The sequence below is a fragment of the Corapipo altera genome, unplaced genomic scaffold (assembly GCF_003945725.1).
Source record: "Corapipo altera isolate COAL_440 unplaced genomic scaffold, ASM394572v1 23b, whole genome shotgun sequence".
Taxonomy (NCBI): domain Eukaryota; kingdom Metazoa; phylum Chordata; class Aves; order Passeriformes; family Pipridae; genus Corapipo; species Corapipo altera.
In genome coordinates this window covers 13,084,315-13,104,300 of record NW_020884885.1, presented here as the reverse complement: position 1 = coordinate 13,104,300, position 19,986 = coordinate 13,084,315, and positions in this window count along the sequence as shown.

Below are 19,986 nucleotides of genomic sequence, written 5' to 3'. Positions count from 1 at the left end.
ACTTTTCTCAGAACAATGCTCTCCAGCAAAGATTTAAGTCATTTAACTCAGGTAATTTTACAGGCAAGTGAGTACACTCAGTCAATTATCTTGTTCAGAAAAACATTATAAAAAACTCTCCCTATTGTACATAAGAATTTAATTTTCCCTACAGAAGGGAAGATGTAGATAACCTGTGTTACAGAGAAAACTTAAAAAACGAAAGTTCTAGAAGTTCAAGCATTAAAGGAGCTTCTAAAAGTTTAAAGGCTAGACTATATCAAAACATCATAATCTTTGGCTTCTTGAAATTTCCTGGAACCTGAAAAATGTCTTGTGGAAGTAAGGAGATTGATTTTTCATTTTGTATAATTTTCAGTTAAAGCCGATTTTCTCATATTAAATATGAGCACAGTTTTCAAAGTTACAGAAAATAGAAATTATGTTAAAGTCACAAATTTTGTGTTGATAACATTCAGCCATCATTTTTCTCTAGTTTTTTTAAGGTTTACTCAGATGAGTCATACAGATGCATGCACAGGAAGGTTTATTTTTCTGGTGATGTATTCTTGTGGAGGCACGAAGATGTCTATGCAACCATCTGTAACCAAAGCAATATTAATGGGATGTTTGGAACACAGTACATCTGAAATACTGAGGCCGAGTTTATCACAAGTTGCTATGAATCTGGTAAATTCTTAGTCTTCCATTTGAGTGAGGTAAAAATCACTCATGAGCCTGTCTGAAAAATAAGTAATTATTCAAAAACCCAGAACATTTCTTTTTTATTTTTCTATTATTTTTCATTTACTAAATGCAATCTGCCATAGGAATATATTACTCATTTTAAAAACTGTACAATTCCTCTATTATATTTTCAGGTTGGCCACATATGCACAAACTCTTTCTTCCTACTCTACAACAACAAAACTTCCAACAGTTCTTTGACAAGCTTATAAAAAGCCAAGGTTTATCAGCTATAATTCATGAAGTCTTTTCTAGAGTGCTATGGTAAGGATACAGAGTATCAAATAGAAAAGTCTAAAGAAAACACAATTTGAGGACAATATGGTTTTTTTACTAAAGGATACCAAAGATAATATACTAATGATAAGGATATTCTTTTTCTACTGAAATCTTGTCCTTACACTTCTCTTGTCACTTTTCTGTTCCCAGTGCATGCAGTCTTTCAATAAGCATTTAGTTAACCCTGAAGATTGAAAATAACATGATAATTGCAGCATGCCAACTATCAGTTGAAGCAGAGCTCCTCTTTAATTCTAAAATCCAGATGCAAGCTCTTATCTTTGAGATCCCACTAGGACCAGCTTCATTGTGAAAAAAAAGCATTATAATGCACTTGCTTTGTAGTTCGTATTTAACCAAAACACTGATCTAAGTAGGCCCAACAGTATTCTGGTGTTGGTTTACTGTCAGAACAATAGAACATAATATCGTACACATATATAAGTTAGTAATTCAGGTCAAATTTTCCACTGATTTCTGATTTTGCTGCTGAACAGATTAAATTGACATATATTTTTCCGTATGTGTTTTAAAATATATTTGCAAATGTTTCAGTTGTGGAATGCTGATGTCCCTAAATTTCTTCAATAACCCATGATGAGAGATAGTTTCTGCCGGGGTCTGAATAACCCTCAGAGAAGCATTCCATTGTTTAATGAACACAGAAGGAGTCTAGAAAAACTAGTGTTCATATGACAAAATTAGATGCTATTTTTTTTAATTTGTTTTTTAATTTAGGCCAACCCAGAATACCTTATTTTTAAGTGACTACAGGAAAATCAGGTATTAAACAGCTAGATGTTCATGGTTAGATTCTCTAGTCACTAGCAAATTACATATTAAGAAATCTAGGTCATATTCACTTTTCTACACAGAAATCCTACAGCTCCTGATGCAGAAAACAGAGTAGATTCAGGTACCTCTTTTCAAAGCTCTACGGTGAAAATGCGAGACAACAATCCTGAGAGACAACACTGGGGAATCTGGTAATTAGAATTTATTTTTTATTGCTAATATTTATTTTGATTTTACCTACTGATCTTATTTTTTTTTGGTCAGTCTAATCTCAAACGCTTTGAAAGTGTCACAATGCAGTTAACTGATCTGGCACTCAATAATTTTTATTGCAATTGAAGCTCTTCAGTTAATCAGGCACAAACTATTTGTCACCTTTTTAAGCTACTAGCCAATTTATAAAAAAGTTTCAAAACAAAAAAACCAAAACAAACCAACCAAACAAAAAAAAACCCAAAACAAAACACAGACAAGAAGCTCACTAATACAGATGTCATCTTATAGTCTAAAGGAAACCATACAACTACAAGGGTTGAGGAAATTTTGGTGTGCAATGTGTGAGTTTTGATAAGGAAAGCCAGTATAAGGAAAAGCCAGTCTTAGTTCTATCTTCTTTTGATGACAAAGTGGAACATACAAGACATTTGTCAAGTCATAAACCAGATCCTCATTCTCTTAACAGAGGTTGTTGACATTCCTAGAGCAACTCTCAATTAGTAGCAGTGGGAGGATAACAAGTTTGGTTTTGGTTTGTTTTTTTTTTATTCAGGATAAATTGCTAAAAGGCAGATATAAAAAAAAAAGGTTTTCTATATTTGAGATGAGATCCACTTTACTTTTTTCCCTGAGAGGTTTTCTTTTTTTCTACCTAAGCTTTTATAAGAGTGAATCATGAGAACTTTCTGTGCAATTATTCTGGTTTGGGAACATTTTCCTAGGAACTGACAGATATGACTTCTAAATTTTCCTGAGTAGGTGCATTAGCAGTGCTTTCCCATATGATCACATTTCACTTTTCTTCCTGAAAAGGATGGTCAGTTAAAACCTAGGCATGTAGAAGTAATGTATGTTCAAAGGATCCTAACTTACCTTTATAACTTTCAGGTTCACAAGGTTATGCAAAAATTCAACCCCTTAAAGCAACGAATGTCTTCTTCAAGGACTGAGAACTCTCAGCTCTTATTCAAAAATGACATTCCAGCATCAGAATTATCTGAACTGGAAGAGACCCTAAGGATCATCCAGTTTCAACCCCCCTGTCATTGGCAGGGGCAGCTTTCAGTTGCTCAGAGCCCCATCCAGCTTGGCATTGAACACTCACAGAGATGGGACATCCACACTTCTCTGAACAACCTGTTCCATTGCCTCACCACTCTCACAGTAAAGAATCATGAAAACAAACATGAAAACATCTCTTGTTCTCATCATGAAAGCAAACATAATATTAATGTTTTAATACATAGAGTCAGAATGTGTGCTGTAACTATATTGACACATATCCAGAACCTTTCATTCCTTTCTGTTTATGTTGATACAATACACTTCACACCAGAGTATTTCAAACAGAACTATTAGCAGAATTTATGACAAGATTCTTCACAAAAGTTAGCAATAAGTTGCTAAAAATATAGCAATGAGAAGATGAAGACTTTAGCTTGATGATCTGTATAGCACTAAATCTGCAATTCCCAAACCCTCTGTCTGACATCACAGATTTCTCTAAATCAACAAGACAGGAAAACATGCAAACACAATGTGCATTACAACACAGACTAATCCTCTCTGCTATCTTCACATCTTATAGAAAAGGAAGGAAAAAAACCGGTCAAAGATGATACCTGCCTTTAATTCTACTTCCAGTCTTTGAAACAGACATTAAAAATAAAGCCCTGATGAAACACTGATGTGTTAACTCTACTATAAACTGTTCCTTATTATCAACATGGTTCTTTGTTACATTTCAATAAGCTTTCAAAATCAATAGCTGCCAGTTGCACCAGTGGAAGTTATATTAAAATTTATCTGGTGTTTTTCTTTTACATGCTGTGAAAGAACTCTGCAGTGTTTCAACAAAACTCTTTACTTGTTTTCTGTTGAACAGATATTCATGTCCTCTATAGAAGGGAAATCTCATTCTGGGCCCAGCGACATGGATCACATTGCCACAGCAAATTATTGTAAGTTAGTTCACAGTTGAATTTTACCCTGATTTACCCCAATAAGCTCATTTTAAATAGCTGGAGTACTGAGTAGAAAATAAGCTTTTTTCCTCATCTAGTCCAATCACAATTTCTGTTACAGCAAGAACAGAAAAACATGGCACATAGTACTAAAAAGTATACCCAAGATACTTTCACCCATGCTTCTCAAAGGTGCATTCAGTTTTTCTAGCCCATTAACACATCATTTAGAAGAAGAGCAGAGATGATCTTGACAACTCTTTTACACCTATGCACAGTAGATTTCATTGTTTCCTGGAAAGGATGCAGCTGAAGTGTTTCATGGTTCTTCAGAGACATAGGGTAAGGATAAGCTATACAAAATACTGAGGTATTACCTAAATAGAGTATTCTAAACTACATTACCAACTCCACTGTCACAGCATTTGTCTGTGAAGTGATCACATCTTGTACTTGTGGTCAAAAAACTCTTAGGCCAGAAGAGTTTCAGGGCTAACCTGTGCCCAGCTCATGAATTAACTGCTCCAACTTTTAGCTAAGCCACTAAATATCACAGGCTTGAGAAATGTCTAGGTATAGTTAAAAAAAATCAGAAACATGGAGAGACTTGAATCTTACATTACTTTTCTATATAAAGTTATGTAAACTCATTTGGGTCCCTCTGAAAGGTTTTCCTGTATGATCTTCAGCTGAAAGAAATCAGGACCTCTTTCCTATCCTTGACTTAATATCTGATGTTTTCTATATTATACATACAGAAATTTAGCCTGAGTTGATTTCAGAATATCCCTTTCCTTAGTACCAAATTCTACTTGGTGTTCTGCTTTCCATTCGCTTACTGGTGAAGGCAGTTTTCTTTCTGGTAAATATTTGGAAGTTAAAAGATGAGGCTTATTGCTTACTGAAATAACCAACAAAAGAATATTATCAGATTTTTGAATATTTAAGGAAAAAGAAATTGCATCTTCAGATTCAAAGTCTTTGTCTTGACTAAACAAGACTTCATCAAGTAAATACCAGACACTGGTGTTTGTTTTATAGCCACTGTTGGCTTTTTTTGTAAAAAGAATTGAAATGGATTAATTTTACATTTTGTTTCAAGAACAGAATATCAGCACCCAACTCATACACCTGGAAATCTCTCAGAAAACAACAAACATTTCATGAGGAAAGAACAGTGTGGATATAAGCCAGTGGAAAATTTGCTGACTACCTAGTTCTGTCCTCTGCTGTAAATTCCCATTAGTTGCAGCAAGGTAAAGAGCATCTCATTTGATGTAATAAGGAACATTCACAGAGGAATAATTTCTGAACTGTAATCGAATACAACAGTATTTATTGCAACATTTGGCTTTACAAGTCTCTCTTCCATTTTATTTAGTGGTAGTATTGTAAATCTTGGAGCCAAAAAATACTTTTTGTCTGCTTGGATTGATAAATTTGAATTAAAAAAAGAGGGAATAAGATAGTAAGTGCATGCCTCTGGGTTTTGTGTTGTTGTTGTAAGTACACCCAGTTGCAGTTAAAGTATCTGAAGTGGTTTCATTGGTGTATCCTAGTCATAGTATAGTGTGTAGACGAGGGGAAAAAATGTACCTGAGCTAAAGAGTCCCTGTTTTGAGAGACTGTGAGTCTCTTCACTCCTTGTGGCAATGGTTGAAATTGTGACTACTCAAGAGTGTCTGAAAATCAAAGTTTGAACACAAGAGAAATAACTGATCTTTTACAGATGTCTTTAACAAAAGTCTTAATTCCACTAAGAGCAGAATCTGGCTTTCAATCAGCAGCTTTGGTCCATCTGTAAATAGTCCAATTCCTGCTGTTTGATACTTTCAAGTAAAAGGTTAGTCATGCTCCAAAAATAATGTAAATGCAACTAAAGGTTAATCTTCCTCTCAGGATTACATTGCCTCAAGGTTACACACGTAATTTCTTTAAAGAAGATTTGTTCAAGCATATGTAACCTGGTAGCGCTTGGAAAAGCATCTGAAAGTAATGTTCTAAAGTTGGTAATGTATTACTAATTCCAGAAAATAAAATAGAAAAATTAAGGCAGTCACCTGACAAATTAAGTTGAGGCATAATTTGTCTTCTGTACTTTGTTCAAAGGACTTAAGTGTAATTGGCCAGTGCTGAGTAGCTCTAGCAATTATATAGAGAAAACTATCATTAAACTAGATTGTGTCCCTTGGAAACTATTCTTAATAAAGATTCAAATGTTTCTGATCAGCTCCCAGTTTGCTACTGGACAATTGTTTACTGTCATCACATGTCCCCTTTACTACAGTTTAGCTAAACTGAGAGGAATTTGAAATTAGTCTTCACTTATTCTTATAGCCCCTCCCCATTCCCTTCTACAAGTTCAGAATTGCTTATGTGCTGAGACAAGGACTTCTCAAGAGATTGTGGAGTGACCAGTTTTCTAACCCCCTCCATAGCTTGCAGACCACTGAAGACACTAATCATTTTTAGTAATGACTGTTCTTTTCTTTTCAGATTATATTTCAAAGTCCTGATATTTTGAACTTTATACTTCTAGCTTTCTGACCACTGGTGCAAGAATTTAACATTAAAGAAGTGGCTTTCTTATTGCCTTTACAGTTTACCTGTTTTCCTCATTTAATATACCAAGGAATTATTTTTTGCTCTTAAATATTCTTCTCCTCATTCCCCTCATCTCAACAAAAATACATGTGGTAACAAATCTATCCTTGCATTTAATGTCATAGTAGTCTGTACTTGGAAGATGCAGTCTGAGAAAAGTCTGTAAATTCTCTGACTCTGGTTTATGGTCCATATGACAATAAAACAAGAAAATAGCAAGAACACTGTGTCATTGGGAAAGTGGACACCATGTCTAATTTCAGTGAAAGTGGTTAAAACTAAATAGATATTATTGCAGTCAACATTTTTTTAAATAAAATACCAGCTGGCAGACAAAAACAAAAATCCCAGTCTTCAGAAGCAGTTAACTAGTGGCTGACTTCCAAAATCTTCCAATAAGCAAAACAATAAAATACAATCGTAAGTGTAAAATAAAATCATTACTATTCTAACACTAAGTGGAGAATGGGAGCAACATAAGACGAAGCAAATACCTGAAATGAGAATCCACGTATCCTTATGTTTTCTGTATTGATACAAAAAAATATTCCATTTATTTTAAAATATCTAGTTTTGGAATACGAATTAAAGATTTTTTTATATCTTACTGGGACATTTATTAATTCAGTGATTTATTCATTACTGTGTTATATCTTAATGATTGGTTAATATCTTATTTTCTGACAGAATGAATGGGATGGAGAATCAGAACTTGAATATCAGTGGCTTTTTTGAAACATCAGTATGACAAATAAGTCTGTAATCAGCAAAATTTTATTTTCTGAAAAACACTGACAAACCATACTAGAGATTGGAAGGCAATGTCTATGTATTCATCCAATTATATGCTTTTTAAATTTTCCCCATAGCTTAATGTCACAAAGGAAACAAAAAGCAAAAGGAAAATGGACACAATTCAAAAAAACCCCTTTAGTTAGAAATAGAGGGAAAAAAAGTTGAAAAGTTTCCATGTAAAATATAAACCATCTGTAAACTGAGTGCTACAATGTTTGGATATTAGAACTCACTTTGTTAAAATATAATGAAACATTGCTGGTTGAAAAGCATGCAATTAACTGAACCAATACTTTTTATACCATAACTGAAATGAAGCTGCTGTTTCTCTCTCACAAACCACTTGCACAGGTGGAAAATATGCTAAGAAAAGCAAACCTAGGGTAATTACTGTACTCACGGTTATTTTATCTCCATTTTTGCTTAGAGGGAGTCAAAAGCCTGATAAGTCGTGTACTGCTCAAGCAGAATACTAACAAAATCTTCATCACATCTGCAACAATTTCATAGAATCATGAAATCATAGAATGGTTTGGGTTGGAAGGGACCCTTAAAGATTATCTAGTTCCAATCTCTCTGGTATGGTCAGGGATGCCTTCCACTTCACCAGGTTTCTCAGAACACTTCCAGGGATGGGGCAGACACAAGTTCTCTGGCAAACCTGTTCCAGTGTCTCACTGTCTTCATAGGCAAAAATTTCTTCCTAATGTCTTATCTAAACCCAGCCTCTTTCAGCTTAAAGTAATTCCCCCTTGTTCTATCCCTACATGCCTTTGTCAAAAGTCCCTCTCCAGCTTTCTTGGAGCTCCTTTTAGGTACCAAAGGGCTGCTCTAAGGTCTCCCAGGAGCCTTCTCTTCTCCAGGCAGAACAACCCCAACTCTCTCTGCCTGTCTTCATTGGAGACATCTCAAGTCCTCTAGTCATTCTTATGACTCTCCTCTGGACTTGCTCCAATAGGTCTATTTTTTCTTATGTTGGGACCCCAGAGTTGGATGCAGCACTCCAGGTGAGGTCTTGGAAGAGCAGAGTAGAGGGGGAGGTGATTCTCAACCTGCTGGCCACGCTGCTTTGGATGTAGCCGAGAATACAATTGGCTTTCTGGGCTGCAAGGACACTTTGCCAGGTCATGTTCAGCCTCTCATCCACCAACGTACCTAAGTCCTTCTCCTCAGGACTGTTCTCAATCAACCCAGCCTGTGTTTGTTTTTGGGATTGCTCCCACCCACATGCATAACCCTACTTGGCCTTGTCAAACTTCATGAGGTTCTCATGGTCCCACTTCTCAAGCCTATCATGGTCCCTATGGATGGCATTTCTTCCTTTGAGTGTGTCAACTGCACCACTCAGGGTGCTGCCATGAGCAGTCTTGCTGAGGGTGCACTCAATCTCATTGACCAATTCAACAACAAAGACACTGAATGGTGCCAGTCCCAATGTTGACCCCTGATGAACTCTACTCATCACTGGTCTTCACTTGGACTTCAAGCTGTTGACCACAAGTCCCTGAGTGTAACCATTCAGTCAATTCCTTATCCACTGAGTGGTCCATCTATAAAATCTGAGTCTCTCCAGTTTAGAGTATTTCCTTACAGGTTTTTATCCCATGACACTCTACCAAGTAGATTCCTGCAGAGGCCAAAGTCTGCTCTCCTGAAGTCCATGGCAGTGAGCTTGCTGAGTGCCCTCCTCGCTATCTGAAATATCTCAAACTCCAATATTTCATGGTCACTGCAGCCCAGGCCGCCCTTGAGCTCACATTCCCCATAAGTCCCTCCTTGTAGGTGAGGTCCAGCATAGCACTTCTCCTCTTTTGCTTCTTTCCAAGTTTATGGCACCAATTTCAAATTGTCTGCCTCCCACCATAACAAATAAAAGAAAGCAGCTTAAAATTCCAATCAACATCAAATGTAACATATGATCAATAATGATTCTATAGAGTACTTTTATAAACTGCAGCAAATTCTTACCTTTTTCTGTTCTTGGATTTAGATAGAAAATTTTTCTTAATATCCTACACTGTACATTTATTGATGTGGATTGTTAAACAGGTCTTCACCAAGAAGTCTTTCCCTAATAGCAGGAAAAGTGTCTGCAACACATCATGTAACTTTCTCACAGGGTTTTCTGAAAATTAAATATTTTCCGAAATATTTTGAGACTCTAAACTTACAGTTTCCTTGGAATTACAGCATTTTCATTGTCCCATTAAAACCTCCACTACCTTTTTTCTCTTGTACATTCCTGTCTGTTATTGAAAATTTTTAAGGGGGATTAGGAGCATTATATAAAATAACATCTATCTGTCAGCATCTGCAACTTGATAGGAATGTCTGTGTCAGCTTAATGGAGAGCAGTTTGCAAGTGGCTGGGTGAAATTCTGCCATTCAAAACCGAGTGGAGTGCTCCCTGGCTTCAGTGTTCTTGCACAGCTGATTTCAGTTACAACATTTAAGCAACACTCGAAACATCAGACCATAGGTTTGATAACTGAAACATTTGCAGCAGGGCAAAGCTGGAGTGTGTATTTATCGCTTGGCTGCTGGGTTCTACATCTGCTATAACAAGGAAAATACATGTCTAACTCATCTGAAAGGAAAATTAGTTCTTCTGAAATTGTAACAATCTGACAGATTGCCAGATATTTCAAGGGGTACTGCCAAAATCTGATCAGCATAGTATCTGAAGCAAGGATCAGCTTTAACGGGACTGAAGTTCCTTGTGTAACTGAATAGAAAAACATTGCTGCCATGTGTGTCTTTGAGTACTCAAAATTGCTAATATTCTTTTGTAAAAAACAGGCATATTATGAAAAAATAACAATGTTTTTCCTTTTATAATATTTTCCTTCCAAGGATTGACATATATTTTAATGATCAATAATGAAATTTCACAATATCCTTCCTAGTTTCAGGTTTATGAGGAACTGAGGGAGAAGAAAGTAAATATATTTGCAAAACTACATCAGAGACAAAACAAAGATTCTGGGAAACCTGAGTCAGTGCTTTCTGGGTATGGGAGTTTTGTTGTTGTTGTTTTGGTTGGTTGGTTTTGCTGCTTTTATTTAATAATACGAAAATCTTATTCCTAAGTATTTTAGATTTTTAATTATTAAGACAAATAAAATAATAAAGTAAAAGTGAGATTTGTTTTATGAATGTTTTTATTACTTTATGTTCTTTTTAAAACATAAGCTTTCAACTGCTTTAAGTCTCTCCCTTTTTTCTCTTTTTCTTTTTCAATTTAGATTTTGTCAATGAAGTAAGTTAATCTACACTGCAAAGTTATAGCTCTTTCTTCTTTGATTTATAGCAGACACAACTACCATGTAGAGATTCCAGAAGATAAGCTCAAGCCTATTTCAGTGTACTTGATTTTACTTAAATTCACTGACACAGGTAAAAAAACTTCTGACAAGAGGATGTTACTGTATGCTAGTGCTGAAAAGAACTAAGAAATACTTGTTTAAAATGTAAAAGTACCAGTTCATACCAAGGGAAAGAGTCTTAAATTTTTAGTCTGCTTCACATAAGAAATAATATAAACACAATTTTAAGTGTTATGGATAAGGCGTTATATTCCTGTCTAACATAAATACATCCATAGCCCTTAAAAAAGGTTAGGAACATTAGGCACTTAGTATTTTTGAACATCTGTATTAATATTTCTCTGTGTCTTTAAGGAAATTGTTAATTTAAACGTGGGTTTTGAAAGAGGAAAGAAATACCTCTCATTCTTCAGCCATAAAAAGTTAGAGCTCTAGGCTGGAGGACAGTTCAGAAGCCAAGCTCATTTTTCTGCCAAAGGCATATTAATTCTTTTGGTTTTGTTAGATATTTGTCTACCAACTCTTAAAATTCACCAGTCACAGTGTTTGCAATTTTGCCAGGAATTTGACTCATTATTAAAACAAACAAAGAAACAAAAACAAAGAAACAAAACCCCACATACTTTCCATTAAAAACTTACTTAGTGTAAATCTCATCATATTTACTGTGAGCCACAACTTGTTCCCCTCTTGGCTAACAGCTTGCTCAGAGCACTTATCCCATTTATGTTCAGTCTTCTCATTTTTACGGCTAGGACCTCCCACTCTTTTGATCCCTCCCTGAACATCATACTTACTGGATTTATACTCACACTCAGTGCACACCTCTGTCCTCAATAACCCTTCTTGAAATGTTAGTTTGAAAACAGGACTCCAGCTGAGATTTTGTGAATATCCATAGAAAATGTACTTTATTTAAATCTACCACATGCTTTTTCTTTTCCAAAAAAGCACAACACCATGATCAGCTGGTGGACAACTAAATCTCTTAAATCTCTTTCTTCAAAGCAACTGTCTAACCAGCTGGTCTCAGTCGCTGCTTCCCCTCTACACATGAGGCTTTTCACTTTGTCATAGGAGGAAATTAGACTAATCAGTATTTGCCATCAATCATTTCCCTGTTTGTTATTAGGAAGTGGGGTTTTTTTAAAGTGTTTTCTAATGTAATTGTAGCATGGGTAGCAATATAGTACCAAGAAGGAGTTATTTTTGATGAAAATTTTCCTTATATCTACATATGAAGTCCTGTAGTACTTACACAAGCACACCACTGATGCTCTTGAATCAGCTTCCCTCTCTGAAGATCAAAGACCAAAATCACACATTGAAGCACCAGATAGATGTTCCACTTGCAATGTAGGTACAAGGTCCTTTGATACTTCTAAATATTTTCTTACTAAAATTTAATTTCTTTGTATCTGGAATTAATTGTTCTTCCTATATATGTTGCTGTTTTTGTGGGTGTAACTAATATAGAGAGATATTAAAATTATTAGCCCACTAGACTACATTTTGTTGGAGTTTGTCTGATGAATTGATATTTTCCTAGGGCTTTCTTTTTTTGTTAGTGTTGATTGATTGGTTTCTAGATGTTTGGCTATTTTTTTTCCTTGTTTTCTATGTCCTAAGTATTTGCATATATTCTTGAAACAAGGTTTAATTAAATTGACAGTGGAATTCAGATGAGATCAAAATATTTGAAATAGGTAAGAAATTGAAAATCTAGAAACTAAAATCTTAATGAAATCTAAGCAGCAGTTCAAAACTTGGGATTAAACGGGAAACAGGTAAAGTTTTTGTAACTTCAGTGTTGAATCACTTCATTGTTTTAAACTACCATTTCAGGAGAAAATTAGACTGATTGAAGGTAAGCAAAAGTAGTACTACTATACTAGTCAGGTGGCAGAAAGAAAACATGATTAAAAAGTGTGTTGCAGAACACTTAATTCCTTTTTTCAGTAATACCATGAATGCAAACTTAGGGTTAATTAACATTTTAGAAGTTCCCTGGAAACAAGAATTTTCCTGGCATTTTGTGCAAAATATTAAATCATAAATATAGTTCAGTTTCATTTGATTCTGTTCTGCCGGATTAATAGTGTGACTTTTCATGTTTTTTATGTCATACTGTATATGTATAAATAGGTTTGTCTTCTCAGTGCAAACTTCAGCATAATAGATTCCAAGTTCTTTCTTTATTGTCAATCTGCAAAAGGGGAAAAGGTACCATGAAATATTATTTTTTACTTTTTTTAACTGAAATGTAGTCACAATATTTTGCAATGGATAAATTGCTCTAGATAAACAAAGAGATAATGATAGTCATGTTCTTCAGAATATTTATCTTCTTAGTAGTTTGAAGGTATTTTAATATTTGCATAGGAAAAGGAAGTTTAGTGGGTGGATATTGCCTATTTTTGTGAGGATAGTAGCCATTTTTAGGGAATGATGGCATGAGGCAGAAAAATGTATCCCTTTCTCTAGGTTCTTTCTACCAAAATAGTGTCTAAATCTGAATCAGGTACCCTGTATTAAGAATTTATGGCCAGATTATATACAGGTAGCTATACATTAAGAAGATAAATGTAGAAGAATCAGAGGGAAAATATACATGTCGTAGTTACCTCAGGGAAGGGAAAGGAAAGGAAGGAATTCAGAGAATATTTTGTATTTTGAGATCTCCAGGTACACTGCCATTGGTACTACTAATAATGACATTCAACCACACTCATTTTGAGATGTACAGTTTAATGCATATAGGAATTCCTTAGTCTATTAAAAACAAATAAATCTTATACCAATTGCAGAAGATCCCATATTAATGCACAGAAAAAAAATTGCTTTGTCTTGTCTATAGCTAACTTTTTCTCTGTTCTAATCACCTTCATATTGCATGCATAGTATTGGATTCATTATGTCAGTGGAAGTGAAATATTCCCCAATTACTGCATATGTCACCAGGGCCAAGAACGATGGTACAACTTCTCTGATGGAGCTGAAAGAGTTTTGCAGAAACCTGCTTGGCCAGCAAGTGCTCTTTCTCTCTTTATAGCTTACTAAGCTCATTATGTAAACATGCAGGATGATGTTAAGCAAAGAAATTTAAGACTAAACACTAAGAAAAATTTCCCATGATGATGATTCTACCAACATCCAGAGAGAAATATGAAATACATAAGACTGGACTGGATAAAAGATTGGTAAATGTGACCCAGGAACATTTATCCATCTCTCTGGTGTTGAAAGATGATAAGATATCCTGAAGGATCTTCTTCATCTCTGATTTCTATGATCACAAGAAACCAATTGCATAATGCTTCTGAACCATTGTTCTTACACCCTGAGCTACTGCAAAGTGATTTTTTTTATCTGATTGGACCCTCGACGCCTGTGCTAACACACAGTAGTCCACTGCTGTGGCAAATATCAAAGTATATTAAGACAGTTTGAGGGAAAACAAGACAGGTAGCAATAAAGCTCAGTATAAATTGTCGCTGCGTGGTTTGCTAAGATCAGCCTTCGCAGGAGAGAGTTACTGCATCTCCCTCACTGCTCAGGGGAGGTATCATATGAAAAGAAAGAAAGGCTGGTAGTGTGATGGTGTAAGAAGAGCCTGAGTGACAGTGAAAAGAACACATTATGGTGGAGAATGTCCACATTGTTTTCTGTTATGAGTTTGATACCTAAGCACTTGTTCGGCAGTGAGGGATGTTTTGAGGATAATGGGTGAACACATCATGCCTGTTTATACATGGAAATTCCAGTTGAAATTATCTGTTGGAGAACAGCATTGAATATGAGAGTGGTGGTCTGGAAAGCTCAGAGACAGACTAATAAGGGGAAGATTTTTGGCAGGAAAACTGCAAGGGACAAGGGGTAAGAAACAGTATTATGGGCTCTTTCTTTTGAGGGCCACTTGGTGTGAAATGGCAAGTCGGTGTTATTGTGAGCCCTGACGCCAGTTTCAGCAGGCGTTACTGTTCCTCCTGTGACAGTGAAACTTTTATAGTGGACATGTAACCAAGCAAGCAAATGTTGCTGTGTCTTGTTCTAGAATCTCGTAATTTATGAGATGCAACGACTCTAGAAAGTATTTTAGTTTCAGGCTTAATTACAAAGTTAGGAGTATATTTAATTTTATCCTTGTGACAGACCTTGTCCAAGCTTAGAATTGGTAATAAATGAAATCTCTTTTAGCACATTTTTGTACCTTCTGAGTATCATGTTCACCCTCATACCTGTTAGCAGATCTTGGGAAATTAGTCTAATAAAGTCTGTTCTCCCCATCTTGTTTTTCCATTTCCTTGACGTAGTATTTTACCCCTTTATTACTATGAGTAGTATCTGCACGAAAGTCATGGACTACTATAATTTTATTTTTTTTTATTTTCTGTACCATATATCTAATCAGATCTTAGCTATCTTAAGTTATCTTGTTTATTGTAGCACAGTTTTCTAATGGGTTACAGTTATGTAAATGAGAACACACAACTTCTTTAGTCTGGCTTGATTTCCTCTTCCCAGATCAGTTAAGAATAATAGAAGTAATTTGCTCATTTTATATCCACTAGATGCCTCATGGTGAGCCAACACCAGGACTTTTTTTAATTTGAAATTCATTGCTGTGTCAAGCAGAAAGATCCTTTTATTTAACACAGGAAAACAATTGGATGCCTGAGGCACCTGTGCTCTATTTTCTCATCTGTCATTAATTCACTATGTGTCTTAAGCAATTCACTGAGACCAAGCTGTTTATATTCAATCAGCCAAATATATCTGAATAAAGAGCATGATTTTACAATTTTTTAAATGAATCTGTGGATGTTTCTTGTCTAAAAAAATTGCATTTCACCCCTAAGTGCTTTCATGTGAGTTTGAATTCTTAACTTTTCATAAATGAAGATTTTGATTTTTCCCTTGGTTTCAATATTTGTTTCATGGATACAAAATATACACATTGTAGGATGCTTTAAGAAATCCTTCATCTTTTAAAGGGCTTTAACACCTTCAGATAAAAATGTTCTCTAGAAATAAAATATAGTAATATTCATGGAGAGGGGAAAAATTATAGAGTGTAGGAAAATGTCAGGAAATAGTAAGGAATAGTTACTGAGTTCTCTTCCTCCTTGTTCCATCTATGTCCCTCTTACAAAATCAGGAACTCACATCCTGTTTGCTAATTCCTGTGATTGTCATCAGCAATCAAGGTCACTGATGATTTTCTGCTCATCAGTTTTGAATGTTGCATCAGAATAAAATCGTCTGGATCATTTTCAGCCAGTTCAGTTCCCTGTTACGCATTTGTCTCTTATTTACATTTGACCAACCTTATTAGCCTACAAATCAAAACAAGTTACTGGGTTTTTTAATGATATATAAAAATTTATAAAGCAAAGTTTTGGATCAGACACTAGATTTTGGACTGGTCTGAAACATTAGGTAGTACTTTCAGATTCTGCTTGCAACACTATAGTCTGCATGCATTTGAAAATATTTTCTAAGCTCAGCTATATTTTAAATGAGGATAGTAAAAGTCAAGAATATCTTTAAAGCTTGGATTCATTCTGCTGATGTTACAAAAATATGAAATAAAAACACCAAACTTGAATTACACTTGTGTCAAGAGAAGCCAGTTACTAAGTGCTGATCATACAACCTGTGCTCTGGCTACCACAAACAGATGGGATTAAAAAGCCTCTCTCTATATATACCCCAAGGAACAGATGGATATGAGTACTCAGATCCCATTTTCTCTGACCCATCAGCAATTTCTCATCTCCTACCATGAAATTAAACTGACATGACCTTTTGGGTTTGACCCATTCATCTGCAAGTCACTATTTGTATGCTGTGTCTTAAAAATGTCTTCTGGCATAGCAACTAGTGTTACAAAGAAAGAAAAGTGTTTCCATGCGCAGGAAACTTTAAAGCACATTTCTTTACACTATGTAAGCATTTTTATATTGTTATATCTAAGTAGATGGCAATTCGAAAGAATCAGAACCTGCAAGTCTACAAAATATTTGTTACTTTTATTTCATTTTTGCATTTACTCTAAGTTTTGAAACACTTTTTGCTTCTTTGAACTGGTTTATCAAGCTCCCTAGTCCATATAATTTATTCTCAAAATTACATTGTCGAAGACCGACATGGATTAGGATGCTATAAATCAGATGTAGCTCCAGTGAAATGTCTGTATGAATCAAATCTGTTACACAAAATAATATATTTTCTTCATAACTGAGCATTGTCCAAAATCCTAATAGGAAATTTACATTTTATTTTTTACCTATTTCTATTGCATCTGCAACTCCAGATCTGATTTCTCTTATAATGAGAAGAGAAAATTTAATCTTAGCTTGCCTGTGGACTTTACAGTAGGTGTTCCAAAACCACAAGCTGCCTTCTGTCCACTGCCCATTATATTACTTATTTTATCATGAATCCCTTCAAGGACACATCTTGCCTTTTTTTTGCAAGAACATGTCTTTCAAGTCATCAGATGCAGGTATTTCTGTTGCTATTTCTGGTTGGTTGTTTTGAGGTCAATATTTCTCTACTTCTTTCTTTCTCTTTTCCCAAAACCTGGTTAGTCTGCATTTGTTAATCATTCTGGGCCCATAGTGTTTGACATATTTTCAAATCTTTCTTAATGTAATGGTATTGTCTACACCTTCATTCATTGTTTCCTATTTCCAAACTCCAAGTCTCCAAAATTTCCAGGAACCACAAAGCTTACCTCACACATTCAAGCCTAATAATTCCTTTGAAAACCAGAATGAATAATTAAAAACAAGTAATTTTAACAAAGATAAGATAAATTAACATGTTCGGTCTTTGAATACTTAATTATGTGAAGGCATCTCTGTGTTTTTTTCAGTGTAGGCTGATAGCACTTCATGTACTTCTTACACAAATCATTTCTCTTTGAATTGAAGAATGATTCTATTAGTCTGCTTCATTATGCAGTCTGAAGAGCATGAAGATGAAACATCTAAAAAAACATAAACAAGGAGTCATGATTGTATATTTACGATATGTTCCAATATATCAGGTTAGACAAAAGGGGTCTAAGTCCTAAAGTTATGTACATATAAACTGGAGAAATCTTGCAGCTGAGCACATACCATCCCCATTCAGGATTTCATAACTTCTATAATGCCTTTCCAGCATCAGTCATGTATCACCAAGATAAGCTTTATTGGCTTTTCATACTTTTGAAATGATCCTTCAGAACTTGTTTTCTTCAAGTACATCCAGTCTTTGATAACAAAGGAGACTTTTCTTTTTTGCTTTCTTCTGATTTATAAGGTAGATGATAGCTTCTGATTTAACTTGACTAACTTTTACTGTTACCTGTAATCATCTGGCAACTTACAATTTAACCAGTCAAGTACTCAAGAGATGGGTGAATTAAACATTAGTGTACAACTGAGTTATCCATTTCTGCCTCTTGGTGGGTAAAAATCGAGCAGTAACTCTTCTTTTGCCCATAAAAAACTTAGACGTAAATTTTGAAGGATTTTTTTCTTGATGGCTACAGTCCACCTAAAGTTAGTCATCAATCTTTAAGGAGTAATGCAAGGTGTGTTGTAGTAGTATGCTGAACAACTTACTTCTTCTTCTTCTTCTTCTTCTTCTTCTTCTTCTTCTTATTATTATTATTATTATTATTATTATTATTATTATTATTGTTGTTGTTGTTGTTGTTGTTGTTGTTGTTATTATTACATAAATTATTATTTACCAGCTAATTCTAAATATTTAGACAACTCTATGATGATTTGCTATATTTCTGTAATACACTGTTGAAACTGAGGCAATTTCAGTTAAAATTGTGGTTTATAGAAAATACTTTGACTTCTAACTTTGTGACTTGAAGTCCAGGGCTCTAACTGGGTCAAAGATGCAGTCTGCAGAAGGTGTGGAAAACTCAGCCCAAAGCTTCAAGGCATCACTATTGAATTACTTATTTCCCTTTTATATTCCTCGTGTATTTTGAATGAATCTGAAATAAAAGCAGTGTTTCTTAATATTGCTATCTCTGGTTGGTTAAGACCATCTGGTTTATCTCCTAATTGATAACAAACCTGAAAGACACATTCTGGTTGATGAAAAAGGCAGCATAGAGTCAGATAAAGACAAGATCAGTGTCTGTGCATTAAGTTGCAGCAAATAAACATGAAGTTTCCTTAGAAATCTTCAGCAACTTTATATCAATTATTTATGACTTAAACTTCCTTAACAATGAAGTTTCACAACTTTAAATGAGGACACTTATATCAGGTAAAAAAAAAAAAAAAAAAAAGAAGTGGTGTGTTACTAAGGCTGTGGAATGATCTCACGTGAGTTTATGAAAGGCATGATATATATATATATGTCAGAGGCCTACTAATGCCAGACTATTTCTGACCAGTTTAGAGTTTTATTTACTACACAATTAACAACTACTGTTTTTACTTTATAGAGTTGGTTTGTTTTTCTTCTGCACTGATTATGTATCATATAAACTGCAGGAGGAAATAATCTTTGATGGTTGATTGCAATCAGGATGATAATATATAATTTTGATTAACCAAGGCAGTTTGATTAATTTTGATGTTGGAATTAGAATAATCCTATGCTGGAAGAAAGAACTGTTTGCTGTCATTCAAGAAGAGTAGTAATATAGATAGAGGAATGTTTATTTAAAACTCATCCAAACACCGGATGCAGCTTTCCTAAATTTTGTCTGGAAAAGGTAAACAAGACAATATTGTAAGTGAATTCAACATCAGTGATATATTTATGAGAATATATTGTATATAATGCCTGTCTATTGCCCAAGATCTCTGGAACAGCCCTCATTTATCTATATGTGCCATTTCGTAATGTCTTAAAGACTTTTGTGACTATTACATTCAGTATGTTTCTTTCTATTTTTTTTCCTGTGCTACCTATCGTGCCATTCCCACAAAAGTAACACTAAGTGCAACTCTGTGCAACCTACAACCATGCTCTCTTTAGGATCTGTTATACACTGTATGCATAACTGAGAGTAATTTTTAACTGGAAGTCAGTTCTCTGTATTATTTTTTGTAGATTTTCCTAAGTTTCATTAGAATTTTCAAGGGACATATTGCATATTTATTTAGTTAATCTTTTTTGCCATCATTCCATAGTAGTTAACATGTTTTTTCTACTTCTTTAACAAATAGGACAATCACATGTAGCATGAAAAACCAGGAGAAACAGTACAGGCCAATGCACACTGCATATGATCAAGATGATTAAGAAAAGGA